Here is a 22,307-nt window from a genome sequence, read left to right as displayed (position 1 = left end):
CTGCTCTAAGCCATTTTAAATATCCTAGGGTGAAAGGCAAACCTAGCAAATAACAAATGATTTAGCTTATGCATAGCTTTAAAAACAATACATCAGTACAACATTTTTAGATCTTTCCAGCTCTGCTGCATTGATAATAATAAAAATTTTAAAATGCCAATAATTTGAGTATGAGAGAAGATAAAAACTTCTGTTTTGAAAAGAGTTACAAATAATGCAGAAAGGAAAGCAAACTATATAGATGGCCAACTCTAATCTGAACATCTGACCACACTGACAAATTCATGATGTTCCCCAGGTGCTGAATATTTCTTAATAAGGTACATTAAGCTGAAGTACCAAATTAGAACTAATAAAAAGTATGGTTCATAAGACCACATTAAGGAAGGGATACAGTAGGTGAGGAGGACACACTGAAATATGGTAAAAAAATAGTTTTATGGAGTCTAACTAATTTATGTGCACTCTTTTTAATGTTACAATAAGGCCGTTGTCAAATGTTATATATTTTTAATCTTCAACAAGGTCAGCAGTTTGCCTTCTACTCATTGTGACCATTCCTTTATGGTGCTTAACAATTTGTATCCAAAGAATTCAGCATTGGTGTAGAGTTCTTATTATAGGACTTCTGAATACATTACACCTCTCACTGTTGTAATTAATCTTTTAATTGCCTGATACTACTTCAGCAGAAAGAGGTGGTTAATTAATGCAGATACACACGTCTTTGCCTACTAATGGATTTCCTTTTGAAATGCATTTTTTGAAATTGCATGGAAATAGTTTTAGTGATTACTTTTTAGGATTTACAATGCCTACAACCAAACACTGGTATCTTTGTTTTGATATTTTTTTTCCACTCTTAAAAGAAGTTAGTTTCTGCTTCTGGTTTCTTTCCTAGCCCCCATGACAAACACACATTCACCATGGACTCTTCAGGCACTTCTGATTGCCTGAACCATTAAAATCAAGGAGTGCGGTGCTCATTTCTTGTGACCTGTGACACAGACAAGTTAGTTTCTCAGGATTGCTCTGTATCTTGACTAAGAAAAATTATCTCAGTCTTCACTAAATGCCTACTGGCTGCATGGACTCAAAAATAAGTCTGGAAGTAACATTATTGGAACATATGGCAGAAGGGTATGGTCTCCACTGAAATGCACAGCTAGGTTTTGTAGTAACAAGAAGTCTGAAAAAAAAAAAAAAAAAGATACCGATCAGATTTGAAATCAGTTTCTATTACTGTAAAGATCTACACAAAGTGCTTGAAAGCAAAGAGAAAATACCTATAAACCCAAATTCCCAATCCCAGATGAAAAAAAAAAAAGTTTTTCAATCCAAACATGAGGTATCCCTTCAACTATGTTGTATTATTTTAATTTATATATAATTTATGGGATGAAAATATTAATTTTTAATCATCACTTTGAAGTGTGAAATTTGAAGGATTTTGTTTAAGGTCAAACTGGCAAAGGAATTCACACTAAATAAAATAGCTAATAGTGTTTTCAAAATTGAAGCAATGTAGAAAAAGAGGAGGTAAAAATAGTTCACTAAAAATATCCACTGTGCTGCTTGAAAACTCTTCTCATCACTGGAACTAAAGAAAACAAGGATACCCAGCAATCCAAGGTTTCAGTATGGGAAGAATAAAGAGATGAGTTTGCTAACTGCTTCTTCAAAACTTTGAATTTACATTATAAAAGAAATGGAAGGAATTCATATTCTGAGTTATAAATACCATCTGTTAGGAATGGCATGGATCTATTTTTACCTACTGGACAGTTACATGGAAAAAACAGATTTTTAGAAAATAGAAACTCTTGACCCTCCATTACATAATTTCACCAACTCTTACAGTGCTCCCTTTTTACTAAAAAGATGTTCATAAGGCGAAATTAAAAAAAAAAAAAGAGCTTTTAGATCAACACAGCCAGGTGGGTTAGTCAAAAAAGTAAGCAAATCAGAATTGGAGTGGCTCTTAGGAAAAGACCTTTCTAGTAGCTGAATTCAAACTAAAACATCTCTTCTGACTGCCATAAATGATGATAAACTATTGGATGTGAGATGTCTCTTTTTGTAATAGACAACTCAAATATTTCTTAGCTCCATGGAGTAGAAACAAACCCCAACACCCTCACCCAGATATTGCCAAGGCCAGTCTAAATTGGTGCATATGTTTTAAGTCAGCTGGCATTCTTCTCCCACTGTATTCTCCAAATACACATCAAATTCCAAGTTATATGATTGTACACTAGGAACAGACACAAAGAACTACTAAAGGAAGCCGCACAAAATAAGCAAGATAATCTATTTTCTATTTCCATATTCTAGAATTTAAATGCATGGACTACTACACTATTGATACAGCAAAGCTAAAAATAAGGAAAAAAATTAAGCTCAGTCACAGGAACCCTGTATTTGAGGTATGCTTTGGTACTGTACCTTTATGTCTACTGTCACTTTTAGGTATCATAAACAAAATATGACCTGGCAGCCTTTCAACCCAATATAGAGACCGTAACATAAGGCTGTTACTTGTACACAGTCCCTTGGTTTCCAAGGTTGACAAAGGTCAAGGAGTCCTGTGCTATCCATCTCTCATTTACATTTTATGCTTCAAGAGTAGGATGAGGCCCTCTAGACGGCTACTTCTGAGAAACACAGAAGACATATGTTACAGATCATGAATTAGCAGGGACAAAAAGTGTTCTAGCTCACCTAGACTTTGGAGCAATTGCCTCTGCAGACACTCAAATTATTCAGAAATAGCCTAACGCTGCTTAGTTCAACTTCAGAAATGCCTAGTACTTAGAGGCTTTCCCACCTTTTCTTCCACAATAGGTGCTCATAGAATTAGTAATGATGTTATCAGTTCTTTAGATAGTGCAGAAATAATGTTTTCTAACACATTCATCATTCGTATAGATACTACTAAGAGCAGTTTGGCTTTCTTTATTACCTATTTCTCTGCCAAGGACAAAATTCCCTTATTCTCTTTTATTCACACTTCTTCTCACCTATTAAAAAGAAAAAGAAAAATCGTCTTACTACATGTTTTGGCCCCAACCTCAATAACTTACATATTTCAGAAAGTTATTTCTTTCTTTCAGTCTTCTTGCCCAAAGCTTTTGAAAGCTATCCAGAATTCTGTACTCATTTTGTGATCTGACTGATTCCTTTCCATGTCAGTGTCACTGCATACAGTGACCAAGTAAAAACTCAATAGTTTTGGCCTTAAAGTTGTACAAATCATTAAATATGTCTATGGGTTTCCCAAATGATCTGTAGATATAAGCAAGGTACAGTGTTTTAAAGAAAGCTAAAGATGGGACACACCAAAATAAAGGCATAGCACAGTTTTATTTTGTATGGACATGATAATTGCTTTTATGAATCTGTGTTTAATACTGCTTGATATAAATACCCAAAGAGGACAGCAGGAGACTCTCCATGCACTAGTAATTGTCTCCCATTTTTGTTTATAACCCTCATTTATTTATTTATGTATTTATTTATTAAACTCACATCTCAGGTAAAGCTTTTCTGGGGCATGTGGACAGGGACTTGAAATTCTGGAGGTGGTATGGCATAAAGGAGCATTCCATCTGTTGATATGTCCTCCATATGTTCAACAGACTACCAACAATAGAAAACAAAACAAAACAAAACAAAAAAACAAAAATAAAAACAAAAAAAAACACTGGAAGAACCTGCATGTAAAATCATAGGCAGAATAAATAAATAAAATAAATAAATAAATAAACAAACAAACATGACCTTGGATAGTTCAAACTTACCTTCCTTAAAAAAAAAAAAAAAAAAAAAAAAAAGGTAATTTATTATCTTAATTTTTGTCCAGTTTTAGTTGGCATGTCAATATCAGAAGACTTTCAGAAATTAATGTTGGTCAAATTACAGAGAGATAGCATTTTTACCCCCCAAAAGCATAAAAGACAGTTAGGTATTCTATTTTAAAGTCAAACAAAACTATTTGTATTGGAACGATCTCTTATGTAAGGGGAAATGCAGGACATATGTGAGGGTACTCTGATGTCACTGTGGAATTCTGATGCTTCTCCTCTTCCATATATAATTACATATGTATCTCAAATACCTTGTGTAAAAGGAGAGTTATAAAATGTTAATTCAGTTCAATTTTCATTGACTTTATAAATCGATCTCAGTTAAATTCTGTTGAAGACAACATTAACTTCTGAAAATAAAAATAGAAAGAAAAGGGAGATGGCAGTACCACAACCGTCAGGACATTTTTCTTTTTAATTTCTCTTATTATTTCATTCATGAAGGAATTCTGTATTCTCAAGGAATTAAAAGTAATTAGGGAGTAGTTTTCTCAGGTGGTTTTGATTTTCAGGCAGAGTTTCAAACAATCTGATTAGAATACTGAAATAACCTAATTTCCCATTATAAGGATTGTGAGTCATTCACTCAGAAAGGGGGTTATTTTATTCAGCTTGAACTATGTGAATGATATTTTACAGCAATAACCTCAGAATCAGGAATATTACACATAGGAAAATGTCAGAACTCTGAGGGAAAAAAAGGCACAGGACTTGGGTTACATGGCCTGTGAGAGGAAGATACACAGATACTCACACAGACAGTCATTTGTCTGTCAGCAAGATGTTAAGGTGTCCAGTGGCTGAAATAGACAAGCTTAGGAAATTAAGTAGGAACAAACGAAGATACAAAGATGCACTTTGTATCTTCTGTTATGCTTTGAAGTGACAGATTAAGCAGCTTCTTGTAAAGTTAATGTTTGCAATGCACAATTTTCAACTTGAGCAGAACTGAGTGAAACTCAGAACTGCTGAACTGGAGAAAGGTATGACTCTGGGAAATATTTCTACTTTCCTGTTCCACCTCCCCACAGCAGTGTGGGAGAGCAGGTTTTGCAGACAGTGTTCTGGCACCTAGGAGCTCTAAGGGCTCCGTTGGAAGAGATGGCAGCTCAGAGGCCTGCAGTTCATGAGAGGAAGACTGGCAGCCTAAGCCCCCTCAAACTACATAACCTTGCAGCCTCTGAAACCACATCAGAAAAAGTGGATGCTCTGAGAACTCCTTTCCACCGTGGCCTGTATGTAGCAACTATTACAGAACTCCTGTCCTTTGAAACTCAGGTCTAACAAGCTAATTCAAACACATGGAAACAAACTGAATTCTAACACCTGTCAGTTTTCAGACTACCTGTGCTGAAATTGAAATAGTAATCTTGGAAAGAATAAGAAATAAAAAGAAAATACCTTTGGTGGATGCGATCTGACTTGTGATGTATGTTCTTTGATGTCTTACCGAATTTCAGACACTAAAACACTGTGAACATCTCTGGCCTCAGGCTTGGATCCTAAAGCTTAAATACCCACAGAACTTTATGAACTTTTACAGTCTCATCAGAATTGATAGGACTATTTACGAAATAAAAGTTATTTGCATGCTAAGGTCTTTCAAAGTCAAAGCCTTTATTATTTGGATTCAGGCTCAGAGTTTTCAGTGACCAACCATGTCAGCAGTGCACTCAAAGAATATCAAACAATTTATGACTATCACACTGCGTTACAAGATAAAATAGTTTCTCCCCTCTCCTCCATGTCCTTTTCTGTGTGTTTTGAATATATAAGCACCCTGATGCACCAAATCAGCATGTCAGTGGTTTGTGAGAATTGGTAAAGAATGCTTAAACCAACATTCAGCATGTGGGGATTTTTTATTATTATTATTGTAACATTGCTTTCCTACTGTTAAAGTCTGAAAATGTCAGAGATTTTATATGTAAATCATGCAAAAGCATAAAACATACAGAAAAAAAGCTAGTGTGAGGAAGACATCTATGAGGTTCAGAATACAGACAGACATCTAGTAACCTCAATCTACTGAGCAACAGATGGAGGATGCAGAAGAGAACATGTTGTCTGTTAAATGGACCATCAGAGACAATGCACAGAAATCATCAGACCATGATCTTTGCAGAACGACCAGGAACAATGCTGCTACTTGGTAAAACAAAAGCAGAAGCACCTTTTTGATCCTTTCTTAGATGCTCAGCACTAACAGAAGCATTACAGTAGAGCCAGTGAGAGGGCAAATCTATTTTCTAATTTACTATAGATCAGATGAAGGCTGTCCCTCTTGCTTCTTCTGTTAAAGGAGCTTGATAGCCTAATGCTCCCATCTTCTTCAGCTAGGAGTTTCAGATGAGAAAGACTAGGAATTGGGATAGGAAAGCCAGTCAGTGTATTTTTTAAGAACTTATTCATGAGAGACATTCCAGGCTCTCAAGCCCACATTTGCACTGAAAGTTAATGGAAGAAGGAGCTCTAAAGACTTTCTCATCTAAAGGTAATATGTTTATAATAATCCAGTCTTTACAACATCAAATTAGTAAGACCATGTGCAGGCTATTTAATGAAGCACTACAAAAGTCTCACATGTATAGCCACGGTGGTGTCTTCATCTCAACTAAACTATTAATCATTTCAGTTCTTGCAGCTGTGAAATAACAATCCATGATTTTGTACAACCACCCCAGTGCTTTCACATTTCCTTCATAAAGTAGTTTATGATTACCCTTAGGAAGTGTCTTAGTCTACATACATACACGTACATTTACCACTCTATAAGGAAAGTCGTAAAGCCTGATCCAACGTCCATAAAATTACAGTACCTTCTGAATTCAGTAGATTAGTTTCTGTATCCGACTGTCAGTAATTTTCCTATCGTGCTCCCATCCTTCTGCACATTCTTGAAAAGAGATCATGACTTCCTTGGTGTTGAAAAACTCTCAAAATTACTATATTTTTTATTTTACAAGAATCTAGATTTTCCATTTTAAGTCACTTTGAAACATTTACTATTTGCTTGTGTTCAGTCTTTCAGCTACTAGACAGAATCTCTCCAAGCCTCTAAATTTACCAATACTTCCTTTGCAGCACAGGAAAATATTTACATATTCTCCCCAGTAAATCACTACTGCATTTGCTCTGCTGAATAAGCAAGAGAAATCTATTGTAAATCAAGAATGTAACGTTTAATTCTCAAGATCTAAATTGCAGGTAAACATATCCCAGTAGGCTTTAGTGATTACCTCAAACTGGAATCCTAAGACCTTTAAAAAATCTTCTAATTAAAAGTGTTGTCTATTGATATTATATTGTTCTTATATAGTTATTAGCTACTGTATACCATGAAGTTTTGTTCTTCATGATGAACGTATTTCCTTTAAACTCCCTGTATTCATGTTATTTTTTTAACATGAAATATAACACATAAAACTCATCCTCCATTATTTACAGAACTTCTTTGTGTGTGCATAAAAAAGAAGTTAAATAGAGGATGTTCAATCTAATACCAATTACAATTTCTCTGTATTTTTCTTATATATTTCTCTGTATATAGGCTTCTGCTTAGTAATGGATATACCTTGCTACTATTTTTTAAAATTACTCATTAAAGATTTTAACATTTAATCCTTCAAGACAAAGAAAAATGAACCTATTACAGGATTAGTGATTTATTTATTTATTTTAATTTACTTTCCTCACGTGGATGAATTCCTTTTGTAGGCAAAAATACAAGTATGTGTACCTGTATGCTTAATGAACCCAAGATAAGATTACCCCTATCCAAAATGCATAAATAATGAGTAAGACATACCATACAATTCTATGAACGCCCTCTCTTCCCCTCAAAAAAATCCCCAAACAACAAACAAATAAATAAGCAAAAACACCAACCAACCAACAAAACAATTACAGCATAAGTAAATTAATTTTCTAACAAAGATTTTCTTTATTCTCATTACAAAGTTTTTCCTATGGTTTTCAACCACATTCCTCCTTCTCCCAAATGGCAGCATTACCCAGAAGGGAAAGGGACAGCATGCAGCCATTGTTATGTTTGCTTACTTTCACATAAATGGTGGAGATATTTCATCTATTAACTTTTTTAATTTTGTTATTAATGCTTTTTTACACTTTTTCTGTAGAAAGATGATGAAGTATCGTTCCTCAAATAGAGGCCGCAGAAATTGTTTTAGCAGTTAATTTAGAAAACCAGCAAATTTTTACTATGCAACATTTACATGCAACTTCATGCAACATTTATCTGTTAAAATCGATAGTTTTCTAAAGTAGGCAAAATAATGTATTTAAACCCGTGTTTATTTATCTACTTATTTACATTAAATATGCAGAATTCAGATTGCTCAAATCATCCTAGTATGCTATCTCATGGCAGTTCTACAGACTTAATACTGGTGGGTTTTTTTTGTTTGTTTTTGTTGTTGTTGTTTTGTTTTCTTTTACGTTTTTCCTTCCCTCCCTGTACAAGCATTTGCTCACTCATAAATCTTCAATAGTAGATAATCTGTTGCAAGCCAAAGAAGGAGTTCTGCAGGAACTACAAACTGAGAAGAAACTTAAATAAAAGACTGTATTTGGGTTAGACCAAAGTCCTGAAGCCTATATTGCAGATAGTGAAAAATGAAATGGTTTCTTGCTAGCATTACCTTGCCCAGTTACCTTCTCTTCCCCTTTCTAGGGGGGGCTTTGGTCTTCAGACAAGCACAGATTTTGGTGTGATGGTGCACTAACTGCCTGACGAGGTACATTCACTTGGGGCATGTGACTGACAGCAACTATGGATTGGAGAAACCACAGCTGCAGACTAGAGCTGTGGCCTGTAATTCAAGTTTAGCATTTTAATTCCTTATCACAGAAGCTGTGATGGATTTTTTTTTTTAAATCAACATCTGTCAGTTTGCATATATTCAATAATAAAAGAAAACAATATGGAGTCAGACCTATGCTATTCCAGACATATTGTAGTATTGTGACAGTAATTAACCCACTAAAAGTAGTTAGTAGCCAGGCAGGTGCTTTGTGTTTAGTTACATAAAGGATTACTGCCCAGGGGCAACACTGCCACAATGCCTTCCAGCTAGCTCCAAAATGAAGGAGCTTCTACCACTGTCTGCTTACCCACAGGGAAATATGCATGCTGAAGTGCAAGAAATGGGCAAAGAAGTTGCCAGGGAGAAGGAGATTACACCTTGGAGGTGGAGATGGGAAAGACAGAATTAATTTGTTTCCCCAGACCCCAAAATGCATCTTTAGGGGATCTTATAGCTGAAACAACACCTAAATCTCTTTGCATTAGACACCATGTGCATACCAAGCAAAGTAGATAAAATTCTGACTTCCTTAATTTCAAGGCACTGCTCAGGTATCACAACACATGGCTCTGTTTCCTAACACAACTCAGCCTTAGGAATACTTTTTGCCATTTGCTCAAATTGCAGTAACTGCTATTAGTACTACTACTATTGTGTCTACAACTAATCCTCACATCAAATATGCTGAGAAATATTCTCAAACATTTGCTAAATTTCATTGCAACTTGTATGTGCAGTTCAACAATACATGTAGTAAATTATTTGCAAAAAACAAATCCCTTCCTCCAAAATGACTGGGGTTAATTTTAGCTTCTCTTTATTCAGAGGATGTTTAAATCTAACACAACACTATGCAAATGCTGCATCAAATTCTGGTCCTGAGAGGGAAGGAGTTTTGCATGGGTCCATCAATGGCTGATGAAAACAACTCCATTCCAATAAGTGATCCTTCATTTCCCATTATTCTCCTTTTTTTTTTTTTTTTTTTCTTCCCTCCCCCAAAAACGTGGTGTGGTTCCAGCACACCACCGTGATTTCTAGACACAAAAAGCACATGCAGTATCTTGCTGGCCTGTGAAAGCCAAAGCCAGCCAAGCATCTTCTGTTCTTCTGTTCGAAGTCAGTAAAACCACACCCAAGCCTTACAAGAAAAAAAAAAAAAAAAAAAGTATAACTAGTTTACCTAACATGTTTTTTCTTGCTACTTAATGAGTAGAATATCTCCAGAGGCTGTTTATTATATTTAGCGTATCTGCAATGGATTTTATTGTCTTCCACTAAAAGCAATACCTTTATCTTCATAGCAAAAGGAAAAACAAATTACTTAAAGACAGGTCAGCCTTTCAGTAAAGCTGAAATACTTTTTTTGTCCCAGACATGAAGCACTCAGTGAAGTTCATTTGAAGGACTTGTTGTTCAAGGCAATATTTATTCTGACCACTGTCAGGAATGTATTACTGAATTACCTCTTCATAAGCTATTACAACCAGAAATTTGCTCAGTTGAAGTGAAACCTCATGCTCTTGTATTTCTCCACAAATGGAGCAAGGGGTAGGATACCAAGTGACATAGCTGCATGACCAAGGTTCTGACATTACTTGGCAAGCTTGCCACAGCAATCTGGTTACAAAAGCTGAAGCTCCAGATGTGCAACCCACAGCTTGGACCGAAACCAACTGCTCTCCTCCGAACCAGGCTGAGTAGACAAGTGTGAAATGTGAGAGTAAAAGCCATATTCCTACTTCTTCACGTACTTTGATCCAGTACATGCTATTATGCCTCCCTCTCGTGGCTGGTTGAAGCAGCCCTAGTGACCTATTGACGGAAGTAAGGGAGATGACCTGTAGGTAAAGTGGTAGAAAGCTACACTTTTGATTTTGAAAACTTCCTTTTTGAGGCTTTCCTTTGTTTTCGTCCAAGAGCAACACATCAACTTCTGTTCGGCTCAGAAAGAAAAAACTTTGAAAGTACATGAAATTCCCAGTTTGGTTCACATTACTCCTTCAGAGATTCAGAGACCAAATGCTTTTGAGTGTTCTGAATGTTATGAACACTGAAAGTTCAGTCAAGGAATAGAAAAAATACTATGCAACTTTCCTGAAAAATTACAGCTAACCAGGCCTGAAATAACCACAGTTCAATATTCTCTGTGAAATACAGATGGTCAGTCCCAAGATTAAGAGACTTGACAAAGCCTTACATGAATAAAGCTGAGCAATAAATAAAGCAATAGGCTCAGCTAAGCTGACAGTACCATGAGATATATAGGTAGATAGTTGCTGATAGTTTTAGGAAGAAAATAATTCACTGCAGAAAGAGAATAAACATGAACAGTTTTGAGAGAACTGTATAATAACCATAGCGAAGGAGATATAGCAGATATAGAGCAGATTTGTAGATACACTTGACTACACTTGGGTGCTTGTATTGTATTTGGAATGCCTCAAGTCTCTCTGAAACGACTTGGCTTTATGAATGAAATTATAACATATCCAGTAATTAACAGATGGTTATTAGAGAAATCTAAGTGCATGTGTATATGTCTTTCTAAAAGTCTGCTCAGAAAGGAGCATGAAGCTTGGGAAGGATATTGAATAACATTACTACTAAAAAAAAACCAAAAAACGTTATTTTAGTAGGCTGTATAATAGCGAGCCTTTTTTAATGAAGTGCTACGGCCTCTGGCTATCTACAGTACCTACTGAACATAAATTAGTTTAAGCCATCAAACAAAAAGCAATATCCTTTTTTAAGCATAAACACTGTATAACTGGAAGAAATCATGGTACAACTAAACAACTGAAAATTTCTCACATAGCAAAGACTTGGTTGGCAAGTGCAATTTAGCAGATATGTGGTGAAAGCACCTTATTTATTTGTATGTGAAACTGACAGCTACTTGGCTGGGATGAGGAAAAAATTATCACATTAGATCTTTGGAAACTACTGTTGTGTGTAAGCAGAGTCTTCCTGTACATCTACCTAAAAACCTAAAATGAAAAAAAAAATTAAAAAAAAATTAATATGATCTCTGAGAAACTCCCTGAAGACTGAGAAACTGTATTTACAGAAAAGAGGCACAAAAATGACACAAAAAAGAAGAAATCACATTCATGTAACATGGTATTCCTAATGTCATTCTGAAAACAGAGAAGGAGCAGCTCCTTTCAGCTGACTGCAACACTGTCCTGTGTTTTGTACAACTTGGGCATGTATAAAGCATATAGAATGTCATATTTTTCAGTCAAGGCAAAGAAGTATATAAAACATCATTACAATTTCAGGTGTATAGGGTTTACAGATATAAAGCAGGTAACCTCATTGTTATGGAACGCTTCTCAAATTGTGATATGAACAGGCAGCACCAAGAGAACACAACTTGCTGCAAAGTACTCAATAGTCTTGGAAATCAAGATGTGTCAAACTGGGATCACACTAAGGAACAAAAAAAAACAAAACAGCACCACCAAAACCAACTTTGTTCAGTCCACATATGACCACAAAATCAGCCTTGGATTTCTATTCAGATTTCTGAAGAGAAAAAGAAACTGGATGGAAATCATCAGGACCAACAGCAAAATACTAAATTCAAGCAGAAATCATAATTTGCATAATTATAGGATAAGGAACAATACCCTAGCCTGCAACTGTTCAGGAAAAAGAAGCTGTGAATGATAGCAAGGCATATTATCAACTGAAGTCAACTTTGCCTTAGAGTTCTAAACAATAGAGATATACACTGGGAAAATAAACAGGACTATAACTCATTAAATACTCATGTATAAAACTGTGTAAAACTATAAAAATAGTTCTGAACAGTAAACAGAGTAAGGTCATTCAATTGATGGTTCTCAAATAGGTTTTTGTTTCACAGAACTGTAACTAAAGAAAAGACTGAGTGAGGTAATATGGGTGAAGACACTAGTGTATGTGCAACAGATGTGTGATCATAATATTCAACAGGGTGAAAGGCTGCTTAAGAGAGGAGAGGGAAAAAGCAGATACCAAGTGTACTAAGAAGATAAAGATTTGATAAGCTTTTTAGCAGAATACTTTTAGTAGTTGACAATATGTTGTTAAATGTGATTTTCACAGCATGTGACAACACAACAATGCAGAATAGTCTTTAAAAAATGCATGTGGCCAGCCCACAGAATGTCATAGCCCATCTGAATCATTTATCTGTAATTATGCTGAAAAAAGCTATACTTGTAATGTACAGTATTCCCAAATCCATTTAGCTGCTCAGTTGCTAGGATTCTTGCTCACTTACCTAACTTTTCAGTAGGTCAGAGTATCTGCTCATCTTCTGCAAGACCTTAAAGCACTAAAAAATGTATGGAATTAAGATGTCAAAATTAAGTACTGTTCCTTTCCCATTGTTGTTGTTTAGAGAGCACTCCTAAGGAAAATAATATAGCACAAATCAGCATAAAAGAGAATCAGTCCCCTGAAGCCAACACTTTTCCTTGGATTTCTGACTTTTAGAATTAATCCTTCAAAAAATAAAAGATATGACAGAATACATCAGAAGCCGTAGGGAAAAGATTTCTCATTAACAATATCAATAGTAACATAAGTAAATCCGTGTAGAAGGAACAATCTATGACCCTAGAACCAAACACAGGATGGAGAAGTAAAAGCAAAGGAGGTCCAAAGGCTATGAACAAATCATCACTGGTCCTTTACCGGTCACTACAGGAGTGCAATCATGGGAGCTGGCCAAAAGAGTCTAAAGAGTAACGAAAGAACAAAAAGTACCTAATATCTTCATAACACACTATGGACATAATGGGTATATCCATAACACACTATGGACAAATGGGTATGGACATAATGTGTAATTGTAAACCAAAGAAGAAAGAGTTAGAAAAAAAAAAAAAAAAAAAAAAAAAAACACAACCAAAGGATTGTGGAAGGAGAAACCATCAACGTCACATTATCACATTTATCCCAGTAAAGAACTCGGGATACTAATGGCTCACTCTAACCCCATCGTCAGACTGCAGCCACTGACCTTAATATCCACAGGAACATGGACATGGAAGCAGAACTCCATAGAAAGGGGTAGAAAAAATGGAGTGCGTTCTGTTTTAATGGTATACAATTTGAATGATGTTTGTATCACTGCAACTAGAGTAACAGTAATTCTTTGATTAGATCTTTAAAACATTATGCTAACACTAAATTCTTGGCTATACTGTAGGTAGGGTGTGTCACTTTGGCCCACAGATTGCAAAAATTGTAGTGCTTTAAACTGAATGAGCATTCAAGCAACCTAGCCTCTAAATTGGATCGCAGAGTGGTAACAGCAGTATTAAGCCCTTGCCAACACTGTTTCTGGAGCATATTTAGACTTGGTAAGCAGAATTTATATCTTTGTTTTCTACCCCATCTTTAGCCTCCCTACATGAAAACAACTGTTTTAAATGGGTTGCACCCAAATCATGCTCAGTCCTTCATATAGTCTATTTAAAAAATAATATTTATCTCACCTTCTTTTGTTCAAACATCCAGGATAATCTCGTGAAGGAGCATAACTCAGTGGTTCTCAAATAATCGTATTGTCTATCTATATTTGTAGCCACAGAAAACCCATGATAGCTGGCAATTGACTAAAAAATAATTTGTGGTTTTCAGAAAAATGCCATAGCGAAAACTAATGCTTATTTAAGTTCTTGAGGTTTCAATCAAGTATTGTTAAAAACCCCTGAGTTTTCAATTTTAAATAATTAGATTACTTTCATACAGATTGAGGTACTCTTCTAATCTATATCAGCATAGAGAGCTCAGCTCGTGCTTGCATGAACATCTGTACATAGTTATTCTCGTGATGATAGGGAATTAGAGGACTGTGCTTATGTCTGTCACAAGGTTCATATTATTATATGTAGGGTTCTTCCTGAGAAATATTTGGCACTTCAGACTGTACAACTTGTAGCTATATTGCTTAAGTAGAGTAGAGCTCCACTGATAGACTGACAAAGCAGTTTAATTTCCCTCTCTGGTACCTACAATAGTTAATTCTGAGAGAAATATAAGAAGGAGATTGTTAAAAAAAAAAAAGAAAAAAAAAAAAAAGAAAACATGCCAATACTTTAACAAATCTATTCTTCAGAAATCTTTGGAGACAGTGCCTTCAGAGCTAGACTGAAGGCTGAAATTAGATTTTTAAAGTCTCTGCCTGTCTATGATGGCATTCAGTAACTGAGAAGTAACAACATTTCATTTAGTATATTCTGCCATACCTCACAGTCTTGGTAGGTGAGATTCTGAGGCAAGGCATTGGAAGCCTTAAGTACAGAAGTCATGATTCCAAATGAGATACAACTGTACAAATATCAACTGTACTGAAACTCTGTTTTGAACATCTACCTGAACAATTTGTTCTTATGCAGCTTTCAAAACTAAAAACTGTAAAAACTTTATAAAAGGTGTCTGAAGCTTTCTTCAGGAAAAAATGCAGACTCATAAACTGAACATTCTATTCCCTCTCTCTCTCACACACACAGAAAACAAAACAAAACAAAACAAAACCAAAACAAAAAAGCTCCACACACCAAAAAGTCTTACATCACTTAAAGTATTCCTTCTTATTCAAACATGAAAAACTTGATAGTAGAACATCTCTCAACTGTTACAATAAAGAAGTTAATCAGAACTGAATAAGTTGTCATTAGCAAAGAGATAGAAAAAGACTGTAAATATTTGTTTAGCAAATCACTGCACTTGAAATAATGAAACAATTTAGGACATTACATCAGAGATAATTGTGTAAAAGATGGTATATGTTTAATGTTTTGTCTATTCTCCACTTTACCTCCCAAGCAAGTGACTGCTCCTTTAATTCCTAGTATTGTTATGAAAATGTTGTATAGAACTTAGAGACAAAATTCTTAAGATCGCTCATTTAGCAATTTGTTCATTGAAATGTTGTATCTGTGCTTTGGTTCCTATAGAAATTACAAACGCTCATGATAGTAAAACGAAGTATTTCCTGGTAACCACATTTGATACAATGCAAATTACAAATAGAGTACATTACATGATCAAAAGAGTATTTATATTTGTAGCAAATTATTTAATTTATATAGCCATCTTTATCCATGTAGCTGATACTAAATTGTTTCCTTTCATCATGATGCTCAGATTATAAGGCTGTAAGAAAGACCTATCTATCAGCACAATTTCTTTATGGAGAAATTAAAATCATTTTATGCAAAACTAAAACTTCTTATACTATAAGAATCAAAGAATAAATTTAGTTATTGCAAAATTATAAGGAACTTGGAGACAGATAAAGCTGTTTCTCAAAGAAAAACATAGTACTTGCACCTTATGGGATGTGGTTTGTTCTTATTGCATGTTACTGTTACTAAAAAATGCAGGAGTGTTTTAATATACTCTTTGCCATTGACCTATAATCCTGTCCTAAAATTGTGTCCCAATTTTTCAAGCAAATTAATGAAACTAAACTAACCCCAAACTCATTAAATAGGGTAGAATCCTCCCCTCATGTCTGGGCTCCATGGCCTGAAGTGAAAAGGAGCCTTTTAATGGAGTTTCTTTAATTATCATTGATTTTTATTAATTTTTTTATTCCCTAAAACAAACAAACAAACAAAAAACATTCAAATACCTGTACTGCAATTTTTTTAAGTTTTGATCTTTATCCAGAAATAGATGAATTCATAGCTTTGGCTTTTGGAGAATTTAAATAAATGGAGAGATAAGTTTTATGTGTCATGAATATTCATAAGAACATCTGCAATTTTCTTGCTATTTTGTAGTAATAAATTGTTCATAGACTGTTTTCACTCTTCCATTGTTAACTGACTTATGGATGTCTGTTAACTTATTCTGCAGTTCTGTACTATGGCACAAGCTAAATCCACCACAGAAGACATAGAGACAACAATCCTTTAGAGGTGTCCATCTTCTGAATGGGACAATTCTTGGCACAATCAAGCACATTATAGCCGGCCTTCTTTATTACCCTTAGCATTCTTTACAATCTGAGTCCACCAACAGATTAAACGGAAACAAAATTTTTAGTTATAATTACTGACAGGACCTTGAATTCCTACCAAAGATGGCAGGATGTTAGCTAATAGCAGTAACAGCATCCCTGGAAAGTGTGCTAGATGGGTGCTTCCACTTGGCTCTTTCACTTAGATTTGTATGCTGCTTAAAACTTCAGTTCTGTGACATATTTTTTATAAAGGCTACTACTACATAAAGCCCCACTGAAAGAGATGAAGCTCAACCCTGCAACCCATGCAGAGTTCAAGTCCCCTCTTTCTGCCATAGGGAACAAAAGCACAGTAATACAAGGCTGAGAAGCTGCACCACTGCTGTTGGTAAATTCAAAAGGTATTATCAGTCCCTTCCTATTTATAGATTGCAAAGCTTTCAACTTTCCACCACCACCATTCCTTTTGGAAGCAAAGGGGGGAAAGAGGGAAATGGTCTCCTGTTTATAGCTACAAGTCAAACTCATCTTGAAAAACACTGTTTCACTCAAGATAATGATTTTGCCATTCACAGGAGAGGAATAACAAGAAACAATGCAATGCCATACTAGGGATCAGGCAATACAAGACAGAAACTTAAAAGAAAAAAAAAAAAAGATGCAGCAGAAAAAAATTTACAAAACATTACGTTTAATAACAAACAATGAAGTGGAGATTTGTAATTGATCTGCCTGGATCTTCTCCTCAAAGCCAACACACCACAAAATCATGGGAGGGTTCAGGGAACTAGGCTCAGCTCTTACAAGAAATTGGAAGAAGACCCACTTTAAAATGTCTTCAAACTTATCAGCAAGACAGAAAAAATAAATGGGTTTGGAAATGACCCTACTGTAACCTCATGAGGTACATCCTATCTTTCAGCCCTGCAGACCACTGGATTTCCAGAATAACCTCCCTTCTTTCCTTAGCTTCCATAGCCAGGCCCCTGCTTTTCAGAGCAATCTCTGCCCCCAGCTGGTTACGTTGAGGGCTCTTGATCACATCTGAGATTTTAAATATACGTTTATATATCTATATAGATATAGATATAAGTTCTACACTCAATATACTAATAAATTAGCTATAGTGTATCTTGGCTGAGTTGCTAACAGTTGTGTACCCACATTAACCTCAAACTCAGTTTTCAGCTATACTAATCATGAATACTTGGCTGCACTGAGATGTACTGCACACAGCTGAAAGGCTGTAGAAATTTGGAACTTAGACTTCATGTTTCTATTATTCATTCAAGTCTTCATTGTTTCTCTTTTGAAAAAATAAATCATGCCTTTTGGACAGCTCTTAATTAGCAGTAAATCATAATTTGAAAGCCATATCCACAATATTATTTGGTATTGATTGATATCTGTGGCAGGTGAACGCTAATTGAATTACAAGAGTTTTATTGCCTCTCACAATAAATAAACATATAATATTTGAAAAATAGCTACGTGTATGGGTTTCTACTTTCAGGAGCTCAACCAAAGTGTTGTACCAAAGACCCATGGGGCAGAGCACCTCTCAAAGTCTTATTTCTAGCTGTGGGAGGATTCCCTTGGTTCAAGCACTGAGAAAAACAGCCACAAGGCAGCCCACTAATGAGCATCTTAAAATCTGGTTAGAGGCAGAGACGGTGAGTTCCTATGATGGCTAGGGGTGAAATAAGTGTACTGCAGGACTTCAGAGCTTTTACACAGCATATTGGTACATAAGACAAGTGTTACAGAACAAGTTTCCAGGATTTGCTGCTATGTCACAGGCAGCAGAGTAGCTCTGGATTAGAGAAATCTACGAGTTAACTTAAAGCTGCCTTAACTATTTGTCTTCATCTTCAAGTACGTCTTTCTGCCTTATAGCAACAGCAAGTCATTTATCAATCACGCAACGCAGTATCAGATGAAAAACAGCCCTTGTATTTTCTAGAAAGCCTTCTTCTGGAATTCACTAACATGGCTGAACTAAGCTGCTGTTGTCAGTGGGTGAAAAAAAAAAGAAGAAAAAATGTTTTTATTTTATTGCATGAAAATCAGGTTGCTTAGAACATTTTCAAATTAAATTCATTACATTTGAGTTTGTGACAATTGAAATAAGCAAAAAAAAAAAGTAAAAAAATTTAAACAGTGATGTTTGAGAGCAATAGATACTGTTTGCCAACAGTTTCTCTTGCAAAATAGATAACTATTTGATTAGGAACTGGTTGAATACACTGGTTTTATTTAAAGTGTTGTTACTGCCTGTCTCAGGGCTCCTCCTTTTTCCTAAAAATATACATATAAACATTTTCTCATAATAGCATTTCCCCCAAAAAACATGCCCTCCCCCTCCTCCTTTCCTCTCCCCCCCCAGTCTGTGTTGTGCTCTCAGAACTAACTCAGAAGAGAAAACCTGGAATGGAAGCACGATATTAAAGAAAGATGACCCATGGCAAAATAGGCAAACTTCATGTCTTCTTGGACTCCCCTGTAGTCAGTTTTAACACACTCTCACATGTGGTACACAGCTGGAGTGGGTCTCTTCTCTGATCTGATTTGCATAACTGACTCTAAGGGATTATTTGTGATTATTTGTGCCCCTTGTTACTCTCCATCTGGCATACCTCAGCCATTTTTAAAATAGTCATCTTTGGTAATCATTTCTAGTGCTCGTTATTTCTAATCCTTAATAAAGACCTTTCTTTCTTTCTTTTTTTTTTTTTCATGAAATTAAACATAATAAATAAAATACAAGAAGGTATTACATTACAATGTATGCTATGCACTTAGTTGAAAAGAATGAAGTGAGGGTTTTTCTCAACTCTTACTTCTTACAAGTTGGCATATGCTACTATTTATTTATTAAAAAAAAAAAAAGCCTATTATAGATTATAATACTAAAATTCAAAAGGAATGGAGAAAAGAAAAAGCAAGCCTCAAGGAACATGAAACTCAGAAAGTGCTACAGAATGTAGTCACCATAAAAAGACTTCACCACAGAATAATTTCATTCTCATAAATATATTTGAAACAAATAAATTCTTACATCCACATAATAGGACTGAAGTTAAATGTTTTACACAGAAATTGCAATATGTCTATTCTTCTGTATTGTAATGGCAGACAAGAATATGATATTCCCCACCCCCAGCTCAGCACTGTCAGTGTCAGACAGCATGGAGGACAGTAAAGCAAAAGCAAAAGACTGTTGGGATGCTATATAGCATTTATCCACTTTTTCTCATTGTCCCCCTGCATACTTTCCACAAAAAAATATGTGTTCAAGGACAGACCCATGCAGAATTTCCCTGCAGCACTGAGATGGTACATTTTGTGAATTGTTCAAATACCTCAGCAAATAAGGCCTAAGGAATTTGCCCCTCAAAGCTACCTGGATTAATTATTGGGAAAACAGAGGGCAAAAACATATTGATACAAAGTCTGTAGAATATAACAGAACCTACTGGTGGGAAAGGGAGGCAGTGCTGAGAGCTGGACTGGAGTGGATACTCAAATAATCTGGCTCTTACAATGAGCAGGGAAGTAAATAAATCTGCTTAATGAGACCAGAAAAATGAGCATAAAAAGTAAAGAACAAGGACTCCAGGGAACAAATAGAAAAGAAATTTTAGGGAAAGCCCACATGGAACAGGGGAGAAAAATGTGCCAAATACTAATGTTCAAATTAAGCCATGCAAGTAAGCAGGAAAAAGGAAAAGAAGCTAGAGGTGGTGGAGTGAAATATCTACAGCCTGGAAATTACAGAGACAAGGAGAATGAGCCTGGGATAAGAACTATAGATGAAAAGAGACAGGATGGAAACTGATTAGAAAAATAGCATGTGAAGGTAAGATAGGAAGAAACTTACAGCCAAAAAAAAAAATTAAAAAAAATAGAATTCGTTCCCCCGAAGACCTCTAACTTTACTAACTCAAATGGCAGCAGCCTGCACAGTTACTCCTGGTGGCTCAGCAGTAAGGTTCCACATGAGGGAGTTTTCAGACAAGACAGGGAAAAGAAAGTTGGGAGGAACAGCCAAATGGAAACTGTCTCCTTTTTAAAGACTGTGTTAAAAAATGACAGCATTAGGATTCTAGACTTAGTCTAGTACTTTTAAAATGAAAGTTATTATAACTACAAATTAAGAATTCACCTTTACCAATATCATGATTTTCTCCTCTGGTAAAGACACAGGGAAAGAAATGCCAGCCACCTTAGCTGTCAGGTTCTTAGACTAAATCATTCAGTCACTTCCTTACTGCTTCTCTTTCAAGGTATTTGGCCCAGCCATTTCCTAACTTTGTTTCTGATTTACTGTTGCAAATAGTGTGGAGGTAGTGGCTGGGTTCATCTGTGCTGCTTTTCTCTTTCTACAGCTCCTGGCAGCTGTCAATGCTGTCATTAAACTTAATGTTTAATCATCTGTTTACTACTTTTAGATGACTTTACATTTATTGTTTTCACCCAGCAAGGTGACAAACATGGCATAAGTGCAGATGAAGTACAAACTGCTGATAGAGACAGCTCCCTTCCTGAATGCCCTAACTATGAACATAGGGTTAAACATTACTCACTTTTTACTGAAGTGGCCAGAGGCAAAAATAAAGATTAAGATTTATTTAGCCTGTATTTAAATTGTTCCAATAGAGAATGAGCAGAAGCCACATAATCTATTTATTTATTTATTTATTTATTTTGTAACAATAACAAGTTCCAGATGCTTAAAGAGCCAAAGCAATTACTAGGACAATTTAACAGCCTATTTCACCTAAGAAAGTTTTCATCTAGTAATACTTCAAGTATCTTTCAATTGCATTAGAATATATTGTTTTCAACAAAAACAGTGATATTTTAAAGAAGATAAGTATGTCAACCTATTAATGCCCTTTCAGTTTTGAATCAGCGTCTATGGCTGTGTGCTTAGCGTGGACTAGAACTTCCAATAGCTGGTGTGAAAAATAGTCTCACTAGCTAAAAAGCTGAATAGGACCACACAGAGGCTATCTATATTAAAAAAGATCTTTACAACTGGAACAGTGGGCTTCCTCCAGAAAAATCATTGCCTTTTAGCAATGTTTAATCCTAGGAATCTGTTAGGGGTAAGTAGGTGAGATATAATGTTTGCGATATACTGTGAAAACAGGTTAATGATCTAATTATTTCTATCAAATTTAAAATTTATTTTCTCTGACAATAACTCAGTGTAGCATAAAGAGCACCCTAAACTGTGCAGTCTGTTTCTCAGTCATTAGTATACAGTGGATCAATGGGATGATTCAAAATAGATCAAAATAATATCTCAAACATTCACAAGCACTGTCCTGGAGACAAACATTGGCTCTGAAGGAGAAGGTCGATTTCACAAGACACTTTGGAGAGATGATAGCTTACTGAGCATGCAGGATGGAGGCAGAGACTTCATTCAGACCTGTTGTGAGGAATTCAGAGCAGGCTAGTGTGAGAGTATGTTCTCAGGTAGGACCAGCCTCAACAATAAACTCTATTTAGTGCCAAAGTTATTAATTCCTAGAATACAGACTAGAAAAGTTCTTACTCAAAATTTTTCATCCCACAGAATTATCATGTTGGAGGAGTCTTATCTACCTCATCCCTAGTGGTCAAGGCTAGGCT

This window comes from Cygnus olor, chromosome 2, assembly GCF_009769625.2.
Source record: "Cygnus olor isolate bCygOlo1 chromosome 2, bCygOlo1.pri.v2, whole genome shotgun sequence".
Taxonomy (NCBI): Eukaryota; Metazoa; Chordata; class Aves; order Anseriformes; family Anatidae; genus Cygnus; species Cygnus olor.
This window is presented reverse-complemented; position numbering follows the sequence as displayed.